Raw genomic sequence first — 21,233 nt, 5'->3', positions numbered from 1 at the left:
TACACAAACCTGTGTAGAGTGTATAAAGCCGATCATGATTAGCCGTGTCTCCGGTTACGGACAATTTGAGCAACTCATCTAAGAATTGTCAGCTTGATATCATCACCTCTTCTCTAAAAAAATCAATGGGTTGAAACGAAGGGGAGTGTTGAGCTGATATCAGAGGACTGGGGGGGTACCATGGTCTCTAGAGAAAGGCTTGGGCAACCGTGCGATGCGGAAATTGAAAGTGCAACTAATCCCTGGGTGATTTGGTAATTATTAACAACATATAGCTCATCGAAATAACATCATTCAAGATAGTCTTTTCAGAAAGTTCAATGATTGGCATGGCATGGACTAGAGATGTGGATCCCTCAAAATGGTAAGGACACATATTGGCACAAGCTCAAGACTCTACATTTTCATTTTAGTGATCCAAGATCACATTGGGTCCATAGGAAAAGCCAGTACTATTAAAAGGGGATGAGGTGTTGCTTAATGGCTTGCTTCCTCAAAATGCTTAGTGATATGCTCCAAAAGCCCTCAACCACTTTCTCATATCCACATATGTCCCAAACCAAAAGTCACACTCGGCCCCACCGATTTGATATATCCGGCGCCACCGAGTTCATTTGACATGGCCATAGCCACAAACCCTAATTAGTTCGGTCTCACCGATAGGGATCTCGGTCTCACCGAGATGGGATTGCAAACTCTTTGTTTCCCTTCATAACATTTCGGTCTAACCGAGATGAGCGATCGGTCCCACCGAGTTCACAATGCAAACTCTCTGTTTCCTTTTTGTAATGTTTCGGTCTCACCAAAACGAGCGATTGGTCCCACCGAGTTTGCCTGACCAACTCTCTATTTGCCTATTACTGAAATCGGTCTCACCGAGTTCATGTGATTGGTCTCACTGAGATTAATTTATGCCCTAACCCTAACAAAATCGGTCCCACCGAGTTGACCATATCGGTCCCACCGAAATGCCTAACGTTCACATTTTTAACTAAATCGGTCTGACCGAGTTTCACTATTTGGCCCCACCGAGTTTGGTAAATTGTGTGTAACAGTTAGATTTTGTGTGGAGGCTATATATACTCCTCCACCCTTCCTCCATTCTTGGAGAGAGCAATCAGAACGTTCCTACACTTCCACTACTCATTTTCTTAGAGAGAACCACCTACTCATGTGTTGAGACCAAGACATTCCAATCCAACCACAAGAATCTTGATCTCTAGCCTTCCCCAAGTTGCTTTCCACTCAAATCATCTTTCCACCATATCCAAATCTGTGAGAGAGAGTTGAGTGTTGGGGAGACTATCATTTGAAGCACAAGAGCAAGGAGTTCATCCATTGGTGTGCATCGGTCCTAAACAAACGGTTTAAAATCCCTTTCCGCGACGGCATCTGGAACCGTCGCCAAGTGAGTGTGGGCGATAGGGGGGTCCTTCCCACACGACCCAGAAACTTTCGGGGATATGCCCTCCTGGCACACACGTTCGGCAAAATGAGGTCGTGTGTGACCGGCGAGCACTCAAATACGGAAATACGTACAGTAGAGGTAAAACATACAATTATACGGTGAAATTGTTTCTGGTCGCAAGTACATCCCATACAGTCAGTCCCCGCTAAATGTTTCCGTTCGTATGCACATCCCACGTAGTCGCTCCAAGGAAAACGTTTCCGTTCACAGGTACATCACACACAATTTTTCTCGTTAAATCGTTTGCGTTATTGAATGTAGCACACACGGTCCGTAGAAGAAACTGTGTGGCAAAGGTTGTCCATGGCACATAGTTTTTATGTGGGAAACGTTTCCGCAAGGTGGCCTAACGCAAATAGTTTTCTAGAGAAAGTCGTGTGTGATTGTTCATTGATCCAACACGGTTTATTCCTAGAAATTGTGTGCGTTGCCTGAGGTTATCGCCCACGGTGTTTGCAATATCAAAACCCAATTAGCAGGCTAATTCACCATTAGCAGGCTAATTGCCATATTATTAATAATCCATTTCTTAATCTAATTGACATTCATATTAAGCACACAATATATTTCATTTCCATATTAAGGAAGCAGAATTTCATAATTGAAATACATCAGAGTACAACATGATATAGCTTCAGCACTAAGCTACCCCATTACACAACTACACCAGCAGCAAGTTCCACATGCAACATGTAGAACCTTTCGAAATTAGCATCATAGACGGTATATAGACAGATGCATCTCATCTAGAAAACTGTTGAAGCGGAAGGCGAATATTGAGCCTTCATTCATGTTGAAGGTCTTTGCAACTTTAGTCCAGTGCCTGTGGATGATTGACCGTCCATCCTTCGACCTCTTCAGGAACACTTCAATATTGAACCATGGGTGTTGTATGAAAACCTTCCTCGCCTCCTGACCATAGAGGTGGTTTGAGAGGTAATCATCAGTGAACTACTTTGGAAAGGCCTGAAAACAAGGATGTGCATAAATATCTTCTCTATACTGGAAATGGGGCAAAGGATTAAAAAGGCAAGGTATAATAGTTAGTACCATCTTGTAGTGAACTGATGTCTTCTTCATTGTGCAGACAAAGATCTTGTTGTTTTTTGTCACTAATTTCTTTATCCTAACAATCTTTCTGGGTTTCTTGATTTGATTGATATTCATGGACAACTCATTTCCCCATATGAAAAAAGGTTCGAACAGTGGGTCAAAACCTCTGACAGCAGGACCTACATGTGCAAGACCAAATTGTTAAAAACCAAAATATTAGAATGGTTCCTGCAATTGTACAATAATGTGCTATTAGACAATGGACCTTGCACGTGCTAACCTTGATGAAAAATAATTGCACAATAATTGTAAACCTCAGTGCTTCCCATTGTTTCCCTGCAACACATATAAGGTAGTTAGTCATCAGGTTAAGTAAGGGTTCGCATGCTATCAGTAAAATATGTTGATGAAAAATAAGCACATTGCAGATTCATCAGATTAATTGAAGACACACGGAAAACCCATTTACCCGAACCAAGCATGATTAAGAACTAGGAATTATAACACTTGTATTTGTTTCTCATGTATTAAGTAAATTTGATTTATTCCTCACATGCACAATAATACAAAATTCTACCCACGACAATTGGACATCGCATTGCAGAATTGAACCAAGCAGTTAACTAAACACCACAACAAATGAACCAAACATTAACTGAGCACCACATTGCACAATATAACATTGAACCAAGCAGTTAATAAACACCACAACAAATGAACCAAACATTAACTGAGCACCACATTGCAGAATATAACATACTCCTAATAGACGATCAGAGAGTTAACCAAACAGTTAACTACAACCAATTGTAGCTATTGTATTTGTTTCTCATGTATTTACTACAGCCAAATTCAATTTATTCCTCACATGGTATACAATAACAGAATGCACCCACAATTTTGTAAAGATAAATTCGATTTATTTCTCACATGGAAGACAATACAAAATTGCAGCCTGAAGAATTGAACATCACATTTGCATAATTGAACCAAACAGTTAATTGAAGACGACAACTAATTAACAAAACAGTTAATAAGTGAGCACCACACTGCACGACATATAGAACATATACACTAGAACAACAGATTGCATGGTGAAATTAGATAGCACAATTCACTAGATTTTGTGAAGGAAAGGCAGGAGCAGCACACGCAACGGGTAAACCGAGCATGCTTAACCGGCGTAGCTAGCAATTGGCAAGGTGCTCCTCCAAGATCTGGGGGTCGACACGAATGGCAGCCATCGCGACCTCATCTGCACGTGCGGCCGTGATTGGCTTCTCCGCTGCCAAATGCACCTTGAGGTCCTGGCTATACTGCATGCACCATGGCTTAGGCCGACGCTTATTTGGTGGAGGGGTCGGTGATTTGGGTGGAAGGTGTCGTGCTCGCGCCGGCGGTCGGGCCATGTGGGATGTGGAAGGAGGAGGAGGATGGGGGTCGGGTGTGGATTACCTGCCCGGATAGGCGAGGCCGAGCAACATGAAGGAGGGTCGCCCGCAAGGAGGCGGTGCAGTTGCAAGCAAGGAGTGAAGGTTTCAACTTGGAAAGGAAGGCCGAAAGAGGGGAAATGTGGCTTTTGGTAAGGGGGGAGGTAGGTATTTCCACGGAAGCCGAAAATTTGGAATCGCTTCAGCCAAAAAACTGGCGCGCAAAGTGTCATCAGACACGGTCCGAAGATATTTTGTGCTGCATCTCACATGGTTGGTTAGAATAAACTGTGTGGGATCTACTTGATTTTTGGTCTTGATTTGAATTACATAATGGGGTCACAGCGGCCATGGACGGTGTTTGAATTTCTAGACCTTTTATCTACAGTGGTCATAAAAGAATTGGAAATATTCAAGGTTCGTTTGGACATTTTTATGCATTAACTGAGTTTTCAATGCATTTTATGTGCATAATTCAAATTTTAACTACATGCACATGCTCCAGTGCATATAAATTGGTTGAAAAATCAAATATGTGTCCTTGGGTGCATGCTTAGGTCCCATGCAAGAAATGGGAATGAATTTCAAACACCGGGGCACCATTGATTGCTGGCAAAACATTGAGATGCCTGGTTTTTAAATTCTAGTAAATCCAAAACTTGTCTGAAATTCATGAAACTTGGCATGCTATCATGGAGCGGCATCAACATGCCGTGGTACAAATTTTCTCCCATATGGGGTAGGTTTGGGTATATCCTTCTCACAAACCGGAGCTTCTCAGAACAATCATGATGGTTTTCGGTAGGGAATGTCCCACCTTTGGGGACGAAACGATATCCATTGCCTCTTATTGCTTTCAATTTTTTTTCTCGTGTCAACATAGAACAACATGAGTGTTGTGTGATTTTTTATGATTTTTCGGGTTTTATTTGGACATTTTTATGCATTAACAGAGTTTTCAATGCATTTTATGTGCATAGTTCAAATTTGAACTACATGCGCATGCTCTAGTGCATATAAATTGGTTGAAAAATCAAATCCGTGTCCTTGGGCGCATGCTTAGATCCCCTGCAAGAAATGGGAATTAATTTCAAACACCGCGGCACCGTTGATTACCGGCAAAACATTGAGATGCCTGGTTTTTAATTCTAGTAAATCCAAAACTCGTCTGAAATTCATGAAACTTGGCATGCTATCACAGAGCGGCATCAACATGCCGTGGTACACATTTTGTCCCATATGGGGCAGGTTTGGGTATATGCTTCTCACAAACCGGAGCTTCTCACAACAAGCATGATGGTTTTCGGTAGGGAACGTTCCACCTTTGGGGACGAAACGATATCCATTGCCTCTTATTGCTTTCAATTTTTTTCTCGTGTCAACATAGAACAACAGGAGTCTTGTGTTAACTTTTGTGATTTTCCGAGGTTCATTTGGACATTTTTATGCATTAACTGAGTTTTCAATGCATTTTATGTGCATAATTCAAATTTGAACTACATGCGCATGCTGCAGTGCATATAAATTGGTTGAAAAATCAAATCTATGTCCTAGGGTGCATCCTTAGGTCCCATGCAAGAAATGAGAATGAATTTCAAACACCGGGGCACCGTTGATTGTCGGTAAAACATTGAGATGCCTGGTTTTTAAATTCTAGTAAATCCAAAACTCATCTGAAATTCATGAAACTTGGCATGCTATCATGGAGCGGCATCAACATGCCGTGGTACAAATTTTGTCCCATATGGGGCAGGTTTGGGTATATGCTTCTCACAAACCGGAGCTTCTCACAACAAGCATGATGGTTTTCGGTAGGGAAAGTCCCACCTTTGGGGACGAAACGGTATCCATTTCCCCTTATTGATTTCAATTTTTTTTCTTGTGTAAACATAGAACAACAGAAGTGTTGTGTGAATTTTTGTGATTTTTCGGGGTTCGTTTGGATATTTTTATGTATTAACCGAGTTTTCAATGCATTTTATGTGCATAATTCAAATTTGAACTACATGCACATGCTCCAGTGCATATAAATTGGTTGAAAAATCAAATATGTGTCATTGGGTGCATGCTTAGGTCCCATGCAAGAAATGGTCATGAATTTCAAACACCGGGCACCGTTGATTCCCGGCAAAACATTGAGATGCGTGGTTTTTAAATTCTAGTAAATCTAAAACTCGTCTGAAATTCATTAAACTTGGCATGCTATCATGGAGCGGCATCAACATGCCGTGGTACAAATTTTTTCCCATATGGGGCAGGTTTGGGTATATGCTTCTCGCAAACCGGAGCTTCTCACAACAAGCAAGATGGTTTTTGGTAGGGAACGTCCCACCTTTGGGGACGAAATGATATCCATTACCTCTTATTGCTTTCAATTTTTTTTCTCGTGTCAACATAGAACAACAGGAGTGTTGTGTGAATTTTTGTGATTTTCCGGGTTCATTTGGACATTTTTATGCATTAACTGAGTTTTCAATGCATTTTATGTGCATAATTCAAATTTGAACTACATGCACATGCTCCAATGCATATAAATTGGTTGAAAAATCAAATCTGTGTCCTTGGGTGCATGCTTAGGTCCCATGCAAGAAATGGGCATGAATTTCAAACACCGGGGCACCGTTGATTGCCGGCAAAACATTGAGATTCCTGGTTTTTAAATTCTAGTAAATCCAAAATTCGGTTAACCATTCATGTGACGCCACGTGTCTTAGTTTTAATGGCTGTAGGAGGTGCCGTGCGGACAGCTGCTTGATGAAAGGATCGAGAAGAAGTGTCTGGAGGGGGGTGAATAGACTCTTAGCAATAAAAGTTGCAGTTTTTAATTTCTTTAGGCAAAAGTGGAGTTTTAGCACAAGTTCACACATTTATAATACATATCAAGCAAGTATGACAAGAGTATATGAGCAGCGGAGAGTAAAGCATGTAAGTTGCAAGAATGTAAAGGGATGGGATTGGAGTGTGCAAACGCAATTGGAGACACAGAGATTTTTTATCCGTAGTTCCGATAGGTGGTGCTATCGTACATCCACGTTGATGGAGACTTCAACCCACGAAGGATAACGGTTGCGCGAGTCCACGGAGGGCTCCACCCATGAAGGGTCCATGAAGAAGCAACCTTGTCTATGCCACCATGGCCGTCGCCCACGAAGGACTTGCCTCACTAGGGTAGATCTTCACGAAGTAGGCGATCTCCTTGCCCTTACAAACTCCTTCGTTCAACTCCATGATCTTGACGGAGGTTCCAAGTGACACCTAACCTATCTAGGAGACACCACTCTCCAAGAGGTAACAAATGGTGTGTTGATGATGAACTCCTTGCTCTTGTGCTTCAAATGATAGTCTCCCCAACACTCAACTCTCTCTCATAGGATAGGATTTGGTGGAAAGATGATTTGAGTGGAAAGCAACTTGGGGAAGGCTAGAGATCAAGATTTATGTGGTTGGAATGGAATATCTTGACCTCAACACAAGTACAGGTGGTTCTCTCTCAGAAAATGTATGTTGGAAGTGTACGCATGTTCTGATGGCTCTCTCCATGAATGAAGAGTGGGTGGAGGGGTATATATAGCCTCCACACAAAATCTAACCGTTACACACAATTTACCAAACTCGGTGGGAACGAATTAGAAAACTCGGTCCGACCGAATTGGTTCATAATGTGACTGTTAGGCATTTCAGTGGGACCGACTTGATCAACTCGGTGGGACCGATGTGCTGGGTTAGGGTAAAGCCTCATCTCGGTTGGACTGATTACACAAACTCGATGGAACCGATTTTGGTAATAAGCCAAATAGAGAGTTGTCTAGGCAAACTCGGTGGGGCCGATTTCATATTTTGGTGAGACCGAAATTAATGTAATAGGCAACAGAGAGCTTGCAAGCCCATCTCGGTGAGACCGAGATCCTATCAGTGAGACCGAATTGATTAGGGTTTCTGGCAGTGGCTTATGTCAAGTGAACTCAGTGGCGCCGGGTAGATCAAATCGGTGGGGCCGAGTTTGACTTTTGGTTTGGGACATATTTGGATGTGAGAAAGTAGTTGAGGTTTGTGGAGCATATCACTAAGCACTTTGATCAAGCAAGCCATTAAGCAACACCTCACCCCCTCTTGATAGTATTGGCTTTTCCAATGGACTCAATGTGATCTTGGATCACTAAAATGAGGAAATGTAAAGTCTTGTGCTTTGAGCTTGAGCCTATCCTTTATCCTCAGCATCTTGAAGGGGTTCCACATCGTCTGGTCCATGACACTCCATTGTTGAATTTATCTGAAACATACTGGGTAGAAGCATTAGTCCAACAAGAGATATGTTGACATTAATTACCAAAATCACCTAGGGAGCACTTGTTTCAATCTCCCCCTTTTTGGTAATTGATGACAACATACATCAAAGCTTTAGATAAAGATATAAAGAATAACAAGTAAAGCTTTGGAAAGACATGTAACATGCATAGGCTCCCCCTACATGTATGCAATCATGTAAATATGGAATATAGGAGCATGTGAATGCATAAGCATGACAGAGTAAGCAATGTGTTACATGTATCTTGGCTATATGCATCAGAGAAAATGATGTGAATATAGGAAGTGTACCTTCATGCTCAGGAGTCCTTCTTGCAAACAATATGTACATCAGCAAGAAATCCTCATACACATGACTGTGATGCATATACTTACCTTGTGGTCTTGAGTTGGCTTAGGAAGGAATGAACCTGAGTAAACAAGGTTAGATAACACAGATACATCTACTAGCCAGAGAAAACAAAGAAACCACAAGAATACCAAGACTAGGATGACATGTAGAGAGTGAGTACTGAGTACTCCATTGGATATAGACATGTCCCCAAAGGTAAAGATGTGCGATGAATTCAAGGATTTCCTTCCCTTAGGTGTCTTGCTCCCCTGAATCTAGCATGGGATACTGGGAGAAGATAGGGAACAGAAAAATAGAGCAAAGAAAAGAAACAGAGCTAATGCAAACAATCAACTATGAACATGTTTTCCCTTCTTAAAGACATGTGACTTCTCGCCTCTTGAACACCAAGCATCTGGGGTTTCTTACACTCTCCCCTGATATTCTTCCCCCTATAGAAATGTTTAATCTTCGATGTGATCTCTCTCTCCCCCTTTGACATCAATTTCCAAGAAGGGTTCTTCTGGATTTTTGTTACAAATGGGTTTGGTCCTTGAGTCACAAAGCAAAGCAACAAGCCGAACATGATGCTGGTAGAGGACAAGAATCATTGAGTGGAGCTGGAGCAAAAAGAATGCAGGAACAAGTGGCAAGCTGTCTTTCCTATAGTGAAATTGGTAGCACCAAGTTGTGTGCTTCAGTGGCGCCAAAAGGATTCGGTTGGACTGAAGGAAACAAACCGGTGTGACCGAGTTCATCACAGTGAAAACACTTGTCACCTCAGCTCACTAGGCAGGTAAAATCTCACAAGGATTTGCAAGGAATTTGCTGAAAGATTTGCAATGAATTGGATGCAGGGAATGTAGAAAAAGAAAAGAAATCTAGATGAAGTTTTTTTTGAAAGGGGAAACAAATATGCAAGGGACAAATGCAAAGAACAAATGCAACAACTCAGAGAAACACTAGAGAATTTCATCTAGAATTGGATGGTGACTGAGTCACCTATGTTAGAGTATTTTGACTGAGGAGTCAAGTGAAAACACTTGATCGTAGGTCATACTCATAGTTTTAAGCTCAAAATGGGGTTACCATTTTTTGTTTAAGCATCTTGATGTATTCACATCTTGTTGAGTTGCTTTGACCCATGACTTGGAGTAAAGCTTCTCTAAGATGGAATAACATACCTTGGGTGGTGGTGTTGATCTTGATCATGTAGTTGAACTTGTGTGGGTTGCTCAAGGTTGATGTAGCTCATCAAGAGTTGGGAGCACCACTTGGAATTTGAGTTCATCTACCTACATGGGTTAGTCTTGCAAGGAAGAGCACTTGTGTATCCAAAATGACAATTATGAAATTCTATACATATGATTTGTCCAAAGATATGTTGAAGGGTTTAATGCTTCCTTGTCATCGACCACCGTATTGTAGAGACTTGGTGATGTAGAGATTGCTCAAGATGTGAGAGAGTTGCAATCTCATAGGTTTAGATTCATCCAAGTACCTACAAGGGTTAGATAGCATGCAAGGGTGCAAATATATCCAAGACATATGAATAGCATTATAAAAGAAATATCAAGGATTAGCCATAGATTCATGCCTTGCATGTATCCAAATGGAGTTTCTACTACAAGTTTGAAGAATCAATGATGTTCAACTCACCTCCCAAATGACAAAAGACTTTCTCATCAAGTGGTTTGGTGAATATATCCACCAATTCCTTATCGGTACGAACATGCTTAAGATCAATGTCCCCTTTAGCAACATGATCTCGAATGAAATGATGACGAACTTCAATATGCTTAGTTTGAGAATGTTTCACGGGATTGTGAGAAATCTTAATAGCACTTTCATTGTCACAAAGCAATGGAATATGTTTCACATTGATCCCATAATCTTTAAGAGTTTGGGTCATCCAATGTAATTGAGCGCAACATGAACCGACGGCAATGTATTCCGCTTCGGCGGTGGATAAGGATACCGAGTTTTGTTTCTTGGAAGACTAAGACACAAGAGATCTACCAAGAAATTGACAAGTACCCAAAGTGTACTTTCTATCAACCTTGTCTCCGGCATAGTCCGAGTCGAAATAGCCAACAAGATCAAAAGAGGACCTCTTAGGATACCAAATGCCAAAATTTGGTGTATGTATTAAGTATCTCACTATCCTTTTCACAGCCTTAAGATGAAATTCTTTGGGGCCGCTTGATATCGTGCGCACATGCACACACTTAGCATAATATCTGGACGAGAGGCACATAGATATAACAATGAACCGATCATAGAGTGGTAAACCTTTTGATCAACCGGTTCACCGTCCTTAGTCAAGTCAAGATGTCCACTAGTAGGCATGGGTGTATTCATACCTTTGTATTCTTGCATATTGAACTTCTTGAATAAGTCCTTGGTGTACTTTGTTTGAGAAACAAAGGTACCTTCCTTAGTTTGCTTGATTTGCAAGCCACAGTTGGTATATAGAGATCTCATGATTGAAGGGAAGCAGCAGTAGATTGACAACCGCAAGAGGAAGTATGGACAAGGGAAGTATAATTCTGGAGCTCAGCAGAGAGCCCATTTTACCCCGAACTTGGGAGGACCCCTTCAGCATAACCATGGAGGTCACAATCACACTGGGGGAAGTACGCACAACCATAGTGGCCCCAAGAATGGTAATGGTAATGGAGGAAGCAACGGCCGGAACCGTTCCAACCCAGCAACGCCCGCCAAGAAAGATCTAAGCCACGTTACTTGCTACAAGTGCCAGAAGACTGGACATTATGCCAATGAATGTCCTGAAGCTAAGAATGGAAAAGGCAATGGAAGTTCTAGGAAGAAGCCCAACCCTTTCAACAGGGGATAAGTGAACCATGTTAACGTGGAGGAGGTTGAAGCCCAGCCAGATGCAGTAATAGGTAAGTTTTTGGTTAAGTCATTTACTGCAGTCGTTCTTTTTTATACTAGTGCATTGCATTCATACATATCAAGGGGGTTTGTGGATAAGTATAAGCTGCCCACCAAATTTCTTAGTACACCTATGTTAGTGAGCTCGTCAGGAGCAGAGTATATGGCAAGCCAAGGATGTTTTCAGATGCCATTGACCATAGGTAGGCATGTTTTCCCCATAGATCTTATAATTTTGGATTCGCAAGGTTTGGATGTGACTCTGGGTATGGATTGGCTATCGATGTATGGAGGAAACATCGATTGTGCCAGTAAGTCGATTTTGGTCACCACCCTAGAAGGAAGAAGGATCAAGCATGTATCTCAGCATGTGCCGATTAGGACTCAAGTAAATTCCTTATCAAGAGTTGCACAGGAGGAAGTACCAGTGGTGAATGATTTCCCGGATGTATTTCCAGAAGAGTTGCCAGGCATGCCACCGAATAGAGACATCGAGTTTTTGATTGAGCTTTTGCCAGGCACAGGGTCAATATCTAAGAGACCGTACAGGATGCCCGCACAGGATTTAGAGGAAATTAAGAAGCAGATTAAGGAGTTACTGGATAAAGGATATATTATCCCAAGCTCGTCACCTTGGGGATCACCAGTACTTCTAGTGGAGAAGAAGGATGGATCGTTGAGGATGGTTGTTGATTATCGAGGATTGAATGAGGTGACGATCAAGAACAAGTACCCACTGCCAATGATCAATGATTTGTTTGATCAGCTGCAAGGAGCTAAGGTGTTTTTCAAGATCGATCTGTGATTAGGGATATACCTAAGACAGCTTTTACCATGAGGTACGGGCTATATGAGTATATCGTTATGTCATTTGGCCTGACTAATGCACCTGCCTATTTTATTAATATGATGAACAAGGTGTTTATGGAGTTTTTGGATAAGTTCGTTGTGGTGTTCATTGATGATATTCTGGTATACTCAAAGAATGAAGAGGAGCATAAAGAGCATTTGCGTTTAGTACTTGGGAAGCTCAGAGAACATCAGCTATACGCCAAGTTCAGCAAGTGTGAGTTTTGGTTGAAGGAAGTTGGATTCCTTGGACATGTTATATCCGGAGAAGGAATAGCGGTAGACCCCACCAAAGTTGTCACTGTGACAAATTGGGAGGCACCCACGCCAGTTGGAGAGATCCGGAATTTTCTTGGACTTGCAGGATACTACCGGAGGTTCATTGAGAATTTCTCAAAGATTGCAAAGCCTATGACGAAATTGTTAAAGGACACCAAGTTCAAATGGACTAAGGAATGTGAGGCCAGTTTTCAGGAGTTAAAGAAACGCTTGGTTACATCACCAGTGTTGATTCTGCCAGATCAATGCAAGGATTATGAAGTGTATTGCGACGCTTCTCGTCGAGGACTTGGAGCCGTACTTATGCAGGAGGGAAGAGTTGTTTCATATGCCTCACGACAGCTTAAACCCCATGAGTTAAATTATGCTATGCATGATTTGGAGTTAGCAGCCGTAGTGCATGCGTTGAAGACTTGGAGACATTTTCTCATCGGAAACCATTATGAGGTATACACGGATCACAAGAGTTTGAAGTATATCTTCACGTAGAAGGAATTGAATCTCAAGCAGAGGGGATGGTTGGAACTCATTAAGGATTATGATATGAAGTTGCACTATCATTCCGGAAAGGCTAACGTAGTAGCCGATGCGTTGAGCCACAAGAGTCATGTCAATACACTCATGACCGGAGAGTTACCCAAGGAGTTAGCATAGGATCTTCGCGAGCTATGTTTGGAGATAGTTCCGAGAGGCTATGTAGCAGCATTGGAGATTCAGTCTACTTTGATGGTTAAGATCAGAGAAGCTCAGAAGACGGACAAGGAGATTGCCGAGATAAAGGAAAGGATGAGCAAAGGAAAGGCTAAATGAATTCATGAGGATAAGCATGATACCTTATGGTTTGAGGACTGCGTATATGTGCCAAATGATCAGGAGATCAGGAAGCTGATTTTGCAGGAGGCCCATGATTCGCCATATTCGATTCACCCAGGAAATACTAAAATGTGCCTGGATTTGAAGGATAGTTTCTGGTGGACCGGAATGAAGAAGGATATTGCGGAGTATGTAGCATTTTGTGATGTATGTCAGAGAGTGAAGGCAGAGCATCATAAGCCACCAGGATTGCTACAACCATTGCCGAAACCCGAATGGAAGTGGGACAAGCTAGGTATGGATTTTATCACGGGATTGCCCAGGACTCGTTCAGGCTATGACTCGATATGGGTTGTAGTCGATCGTTTGACAAAAGTAGCTCATTTCATCCCAGTGAAGACCACTTACACCAGTGCTAAGTTGGCAAAGATATACATGACTAGGATCTTATGTTTGCATGGAGTTTCGAGGACCATTGTATCAGATAGAGGAACCCAGTTTACCTCAAAGTTTTGGAATCGGTTGCATGAAACTTTGGGAACCAGGCTAGAGTTCAGTACAACTTTTCACCCGCAGACAGATGGAGAGACTAAGAGAGTCAATCAGATTTTGGAGGACATGTTGAGAGCTTGTGCGCTGGATTATGGATCTAGTTGGGACGACAATTTGCCTTATGCGGAGTTCTCTTACAACAACAGCTATCAAGCCAGTTTGAAGATGGCCCCTTTCGAAGCATTGTACGGAAGGAGGTGCAGGACACCGTTGTTGTGGGATGAAGTTGGAGACCGACAGTTGTTTGGACCAGATTTGATAAAAGAGTCTGAGGAGAAGGTTAAGCTGATTCGTGATAGAATCAAAGTAGCCCAGTCCAGGCAGAAGAGCTATGAGGATTCTAAACGCAAAGAGATAGTTTACGAAGTTGGAGACAGAGTGTATCTTCGTGTACCACCACTTCGAGGAGTGAAGCGTTTTGGAGTTAAGGGAAAGTTAGCACCACGTTTTGTGGGACCATACAAAGTTTTGGAACGTATGGGAGAAGTTGCTTACATGTTGGAATTTCCCGAAGTATTGTTAGGAGTTCAAGATGTGCTCCACATTTCTCAGTTGAAGAAGTGCCACACAGAGATGGCTGATATCCCTTTGAGAGATGCAGTGCCACTGGAAGCGATTCAGTTGGATAGCGACTTGATCTATGAGGAGAAACCAGTCAAGATTCTTGATTTTGCCAGCCGAGTCACACGCGGCAAGGTTATCAAGTTTTGCAAGGTTCAGTGGATCCACCATACTGAGGATGAAGCCACCTGGGAACGGGAGGAAGACCTACGGAAGGATCACCCTCATCTATTTTCTAGCCAACCCGAATCTCGAGGGCGAGATTCATCTTAAGGGGGGTTTGTAACATCCCAAATTCTTCAATTTGGAATATTACGCATTAGATCTTCTTTGCAAATCATATTTTTAATGCATTTTGGTTTGATCCTAGAAATTCTACGCAACTCATGGACCTACGGAGAGAGTTGGGGATTTTGTTATTTTCATATTTGAGTTTTCTCAAATTTTGAAAAGAGGATCGTTTGATTTTAATTATTTTCTCTTCGAATATTTCTTTTACAAAAAAATAAAAGAGAGAGGATAAAATGGCTTCATCAAAAGAAAGAAATATTGGAGATTTAATATTAAAAATCAAATAAGAATTTTATTCGGAGTTTTATTGCTATTTAATTAGAGTTAGGAAAAATATGCGTCTTTCCAAATTTTCATTAGAGTCCCAAATAAACGTTCACCTTGTCCGGTAGATTTTTAGAGGACGGGGAAAATTTATTTCAGGATTTTTGGAGTCCGTTTGGTATTTCTTTTCTTTGTTTTTCTGCGTGGAATTATTTAAAAAAACCAAACCGACTCCGGGCCGTAACCGGCCAGGACTCCCCAGCCGTACGTTTTTTTAAAGAACCTGTAGTTTATTTTTTTGTAGATCGGTTTTATTTTTTTCGTCGATTTATTTATTTAGCGAACGCCCGCTCGTTCATTCGTTTTAACGAATGTTCACCGTTTAGCCGCAGACAGCGAACGTTCGTTCGTTAGCCTGTTCGTCAGTTTTTCTTTTTCTCAGATTTTTCGCGATTATTTTCGATCGCGATTTTTGATCTGATTTCCGTTTTAGTTTATCTTTTCGCTCGTTTACCGGAATCAGGCGATTCAAGCGCCTAGAGTTTCGTCTCGAAGCCCTCTTTCTGTTTAATCAAGTTAAATAAGTTTTTGCTACTGTAAAAATTTGACTTTAGTCCAGATTAGTAATTGAAGCTTGTTTCTTTCGCAGTTTGAGTTTTGTTGGTTTGTTCGATTTGATTCTTTTTGCAAACCAGAGTTCTTAAGTTGAACTTTCTAGTTAGATCTTCTTATTTGAGTTTTACCCGTGCTTCTTTGTTTGATTGCTTATTGTATGCTTGTTTGTTTGCGATAGAGTACCCGGAGTGCGAAGCATGCTACTACGAGTCTCTAGGTTTCACGGATCATCACCAAGGAAAGTAACACTTTGATCATACCTCTTTACTACCCAATTTTATTGCATTAGATCAATCCTCAAACAATTGCATGATTAGGATTTGATTTATATGTGGGTTTTGGGAAGTAGATGAGGTAGTACCTACTGTCCTATTTATTACCAAACCTTAGGGAGTTACTTCTACATTGCTTATATTGCTGTGCTATGCTCGTAGACGTGGTTTGGTTTTGAGTGTACTCATGATAGATGTGAGTGTTGTTAATTAATGGTTAACTTAAGGTGGTAACTTTAATACACATCCGGGTGGATTGAGGCTCCTAGGGAACCCAGTGTTGCCTATATTTTTGGAAATCCCGGGGTACTGTGTGATTCTCCTATGGACTGCCACCCAGGCTCAAAGGGGTCGTAAGATTATTCATGCTAGAAACTTCCGTGTGCAGCCACATGCCATTATGGGCTCTGGCATAGTGGAGTAAGTTGTGGGAAACCTTTCCATGATGGGCTAGCAGATGTAGGGGATTGTAGGTGTACAGGCCTATCTATTGGTTAAGAGGACCTCTTCGGAAAGACTGTGTCTCGGTCATCCGTTTCTCAAAAATTATGTAGTGCGAGAAATCCAACGAAGGAGATCGAGTCTTGTGGGGAAAAGTGCACAAACCTCTGCAGAGTGTACAAACTAATCATGGTTAGCCGTGTCCCCAGTTATGGACATCTTGAGTATCTAGTTCTTGGATTATCATGTGAATCTCATCACTCTTAGTATAATTTGATTGGGTTAATGATGATGCTTACTTGGGATTGAGTTGGGTGAACCTTCTCAATGTTTAACAACCACCATGATAGTTAAACAAAATTTATTCCTTTGTTGTAGGGAAAAATTGGCTTTGCGCAAAACATATTAACCATACAGCCTCCACCAGCCATATATGCATGTAATGATAGCATTATTATGTTCATTACTCTCTTGTGTTACATTGCCAGCATATTCCATGTGCTGACCCGTTTCGGGCTGCAATGTATCATGTTGCAGACTTTTCGGACGACGAGTAAGGAGCCGTAGGTCGTTGTCTTTCACTCAGTGATGCCGTTAGAGTTCATGGACTCACTTTATCTTCCAAGCCTTTCGCTGTTATCGTATTAGATGGCCTTAAGCCATATTTATTGTAATAAGTTCTCTTTTGAGACATTCGATGTAATAAGTGTGTGATTTCTACTTTCTTATAAATCCTCGAGTATTGTGCGTGTCAGCATTACCGATCCAGGGATGACACTGATGCACAGAGATCAGACTGTTTGAGGTCTGGTCGCTACAATATCACAATCATATTTCAACAACTAAGTTTGCAATTTTGAGTGTTGTGTTGTTTAGCTTGAAGGGTGGAATAATGCTAGTACGACAGAAATCACCTACGCGGATCATAGTAGAGTAGATAAAAGGGGAAAACCCTAAGCATCAAGAGTAAAATTAGGAAAGTGGAACTAGCTGGACCAGTCGGTGGCGCACATGCTTTTCGAAACGAATATAGGAACATTAGGTGATCAATTAAATATTCTCTGTTTTAGTAATATGAGCATCATACCAGATTCGTATTTCAACACCTAAGCTTTGGAATTATGAGTGCCATGTTGTTTCACTTGATGGGTTGAGGTCTGGAAGAGCAGTGCTAGCACGACATGAAGCACCTACAATGATGGTAGTGAATATAAAGGGGGGAAACCATAAGCTTTATGAGTATAGTGACCGTGCCATGGCAGATCTGAAGGTGCAAACCGGACAAAGCTACTTCACCACCAATGTTTGCTTTCAACTAGCCACTACGATTTGGTACGGACAAGAAAAGTACAGTAAACAATTTACGATCTATTTTCCGGGTGAGATCAATTACTTAAGCACATATGGAAGAGTACCACCTCTCTTGCGACGCTGTGTAGGCCCCTCCTAATAAGTTGAGGGTGTTGCGGGTGCGATGGCTGTCGGCGGAGGGGAAGAAGACTTTAGACGGCAGACGGCCGGGTTGGGGGATAAATCATGTTGCCGTGGACGAGGTGATCGTAGGAGCAGCAACGGCGAGGTGGACGACGGCACCGATGAAGCGAGAGGACACGATGAAAGGATCCTTGTCCAGCGTCGTGGATGAGAGACGTCCATCTCTTGCAGTGGACGATGGGGGAGCGGCTCCGGCAAGGTGGAGAATGGGGTGGCAGACGGAGGAGGCTGGCTGCAGTGGGGAGGTTGTTGTGGCGCCGATGGTGTATGAATGGGGAAATGGAGGGGGTGGGGGATCTCAAACTTTGGGACACGCTTGTCTAAAATGTGGCAAAGTTACGAACTTATCCCCCGTTTAAAATTTCGGACATCACGTCGGTTGGTGATAGGATGGTAATCTCGCATCTCCCAAATATTTGCCGGTAGCGATTTCGGGTGAGGAGAGGGTGTTTTGCCACCCACGGTTGGCGCCCACGGTGTATGAATAGGGCTGACAGGTAGGGCGGTTATGTCACGTCTGACGTAAGTTACACATCTGCCCCTTTTTAAAATATTTGGCTACATCGATTTCAGGCGAGGAGAGTTTGTTTTGCCGCCCACCGTGTATGAATGGGGAAATGGAGGGAGAGACACATGTCTTTCAGATGAGCTTGAATCAAATATGTTTTGCCACCCACGTTTGGCGCCCACCGTGTCTGAATGGGCTCAGAGGCAGTCGTGTCACGTCTGATTGAAGTTACTAGTCTACCCCTATCGACAGAAGTGTAAATCTGGTCGATAAGGATGTCAAAGTGTCGGGGGTAGACATTAATTTCCATCTCGCAAACACTTGCTTCAGGCAGCCCACAAATGATAGTGGGTGTTTAGCCGCGTCATTCAAAACTTGGGAGAATTAGAATTCATGTTTGCCCTGGGCCCTAGCAACTAAATTCAAATCCAGTTTGTATTCGATTAGGAATATCCACTGGTAATTCTATGTTTTGTTATTTATTTCTTCAAAACCACAACAAAGATTTATTACACCTTTATATATGATTGTGATTTAGAAATGTCGTGATCTTCGAATTCAGTAGGTTGGATACACTTTCATCCAATACAATATGCTCACACAAAAAATAGTTCACCTTATGTCAATCATACAAGTACCGAGGATTACCTCGCCTAAACAATTTGGATCATTACAACACATGGACAACATAGGGGGTCTTACAACATAATCCATTCAGAGACATGACACAACATGCAAGTACAATAATCTATTGACAATTTCAACTGGTATCTAAAGAAGAACTGGGATTACCCTGGGCTTCAGATAGCAGAAACAACAGGACCTCCTCCATCTTCAAATGCAGCATTCTTACTTCCTCCAATTCTTGGGTTGCTTGCATAATGTGCGCAGCTAATTGCATAATTTCGAGCCTCAAGATCAACATTACCTCATTCATGGCAGCCACGTCATCTCTTTCTGCCTCTAGTAGAGCCTCAAGAACTATAATATATGTGCTTAGACTTCTCTTCGGTGGTGTTTCCTCTGAACTGCTACCATCTGGTAACCTGGATGGCGCACTACTTCCATAAATAGATTCTGGGGTTGTACATTGTGTCCTAGTGTGAACGGCGTCCTAAAAGGTTTCCGCTGGACATAAGTAAGAGATATTTATCGCATGATCCATGCAGTAAGCTTACATGGTAAACGACATATGAATTATTGCTGAGCATGGCAAGCTATATTTCAATGATTCAAAGCAGCATCAATCGAAAAGAAATTAAAATGGTAAGATGAAACTAGGGATGTAAGTGGCAAATAAACGACATCCGCCAGTCCCATCTAGTTAGTTTTTGCTAGCTCCCCAGTTCATTTTCCACAAAAACAAAAACTCTTTTGAACTATCATACCAATAGTGGACTTTAATCGGAATTAAACAGGACCCAGTTGACATCCCTAGTTGAAAGGGAGTGTACCACCGATATATTTAAGTTGCCAAGGCATCTAAGCAGTTCAAATAATCCGAGAAAGCACTTAACAATGTGGCCTCATATAAACTACGAACACAGTCTTGTGATGAAGTTCAAAGGAAAAGTGAAGGACTCAAATGAACTAGGCATGCATTTCTTTACGATAGTATAGCAGGCACTGCTGACAATTGGCCAACTCAGGTATAGCCTAACAAGTAACAAACAAGCATTCGAATCAAGAAATACAGCAAAGTAGACAACTGAACTATTTGTAATTCTGTAGGATGAAAGGTTGAGGCCACAAGCCAAGAAATCAGCCCACACGCATTACATTTCACATGTACTAAAACACAGGCTTACCATATGTTGTTGTGAAGCCTCGCTGATGTTGCAATGTTCTTTGAAGATATTGTCAGCATCCCGTGGTTGAAAATCTAGTTCTTGTAGTTTATTCTGCACCCTCTATTTAGGTAAAATTAATTTTAATCACATGCACTGGTTCAAATTGATCATCGATGGTTCATCTAAACTAATGAAAGAAGGGTGTGTGCTTACACAACAATATATCTGCTTCACTCTATTTTTATGGTTGTTCGAGGTGCCAGCCCCAAAAGAACTAATATTTTGCTTGATGAGGTTGGCAGTTCCATAATTAATAGAAGCATCAAATTAGTCATGCAACTTGGGAAGATCAAGAACACACAGAAAAGTAATGAACAGAGGCTCGGAGCAGTGATGTAATAGCTAGCATCAAAAAATGTAGGGTAAAACGAACAAAAAGCAGTGGAACCACATGCTAGTTTGCTGATGTGTAATTAAGCATAGAGAACATGAAGCAGTCTGATGGAACCAATAGGTGGCACCAGAACAACACCATTATCATAAATATAGCATGCAAAAAGTAAAATATTAGGTAGTGATATCTAGGAAGTACAGTAATACTTAGGACAAAACTAAGGCATATTAACTCTATGTGCACCGGTATGTAATTTAGCACATGCAACATGTTCACTGCCAAAAGTATGGCCCTACAGGTGCAAGCAAAATAACACGTCTCGTGAAAAATTGAATGATGCCCTGAAGAAATTCAAAGGTGCGGTGCTTATCCTAAGAAAGTGAACGTAGGCGTCGGCCGTTGGATAATAGTACCTGATTCTCGGCGGCTTATGGGTATCGTTGTCATACTGGATAGCTAAGGATCATCGATGGTGCCCGTGTTGCGGTTGAGTTTGGGCCGGCTGTCGCCATCGCTGAAGCGGCTCCTGTGCTTCGGTTGCGGCGCCTGTCAACATACAAGAAAGCTCATCTATGGTAAGTGAACAGTTGCACGATAAAGAAGAGAAAAACCGAAGGAGTACAAA

Source organism: Triticum dicoccoides, chromosome 2A (genome assembly GCF_002162155.2).
Source record: "Triticum dicoccoides isolate Atlit2015 ecotype Zavitan chromosome 2A, WEW_v2.0, whole genome shotgun sequence".
Classification (NCBI taxonomy): Eukaryota; Viridiplantae; Streptophyta; class Magnoliopsida; order Poales; family Poaceae; genus Triticum; species Triticum dicoccoides.
This window is presented reverse-complemented; position numbering follows the sequence as displayed.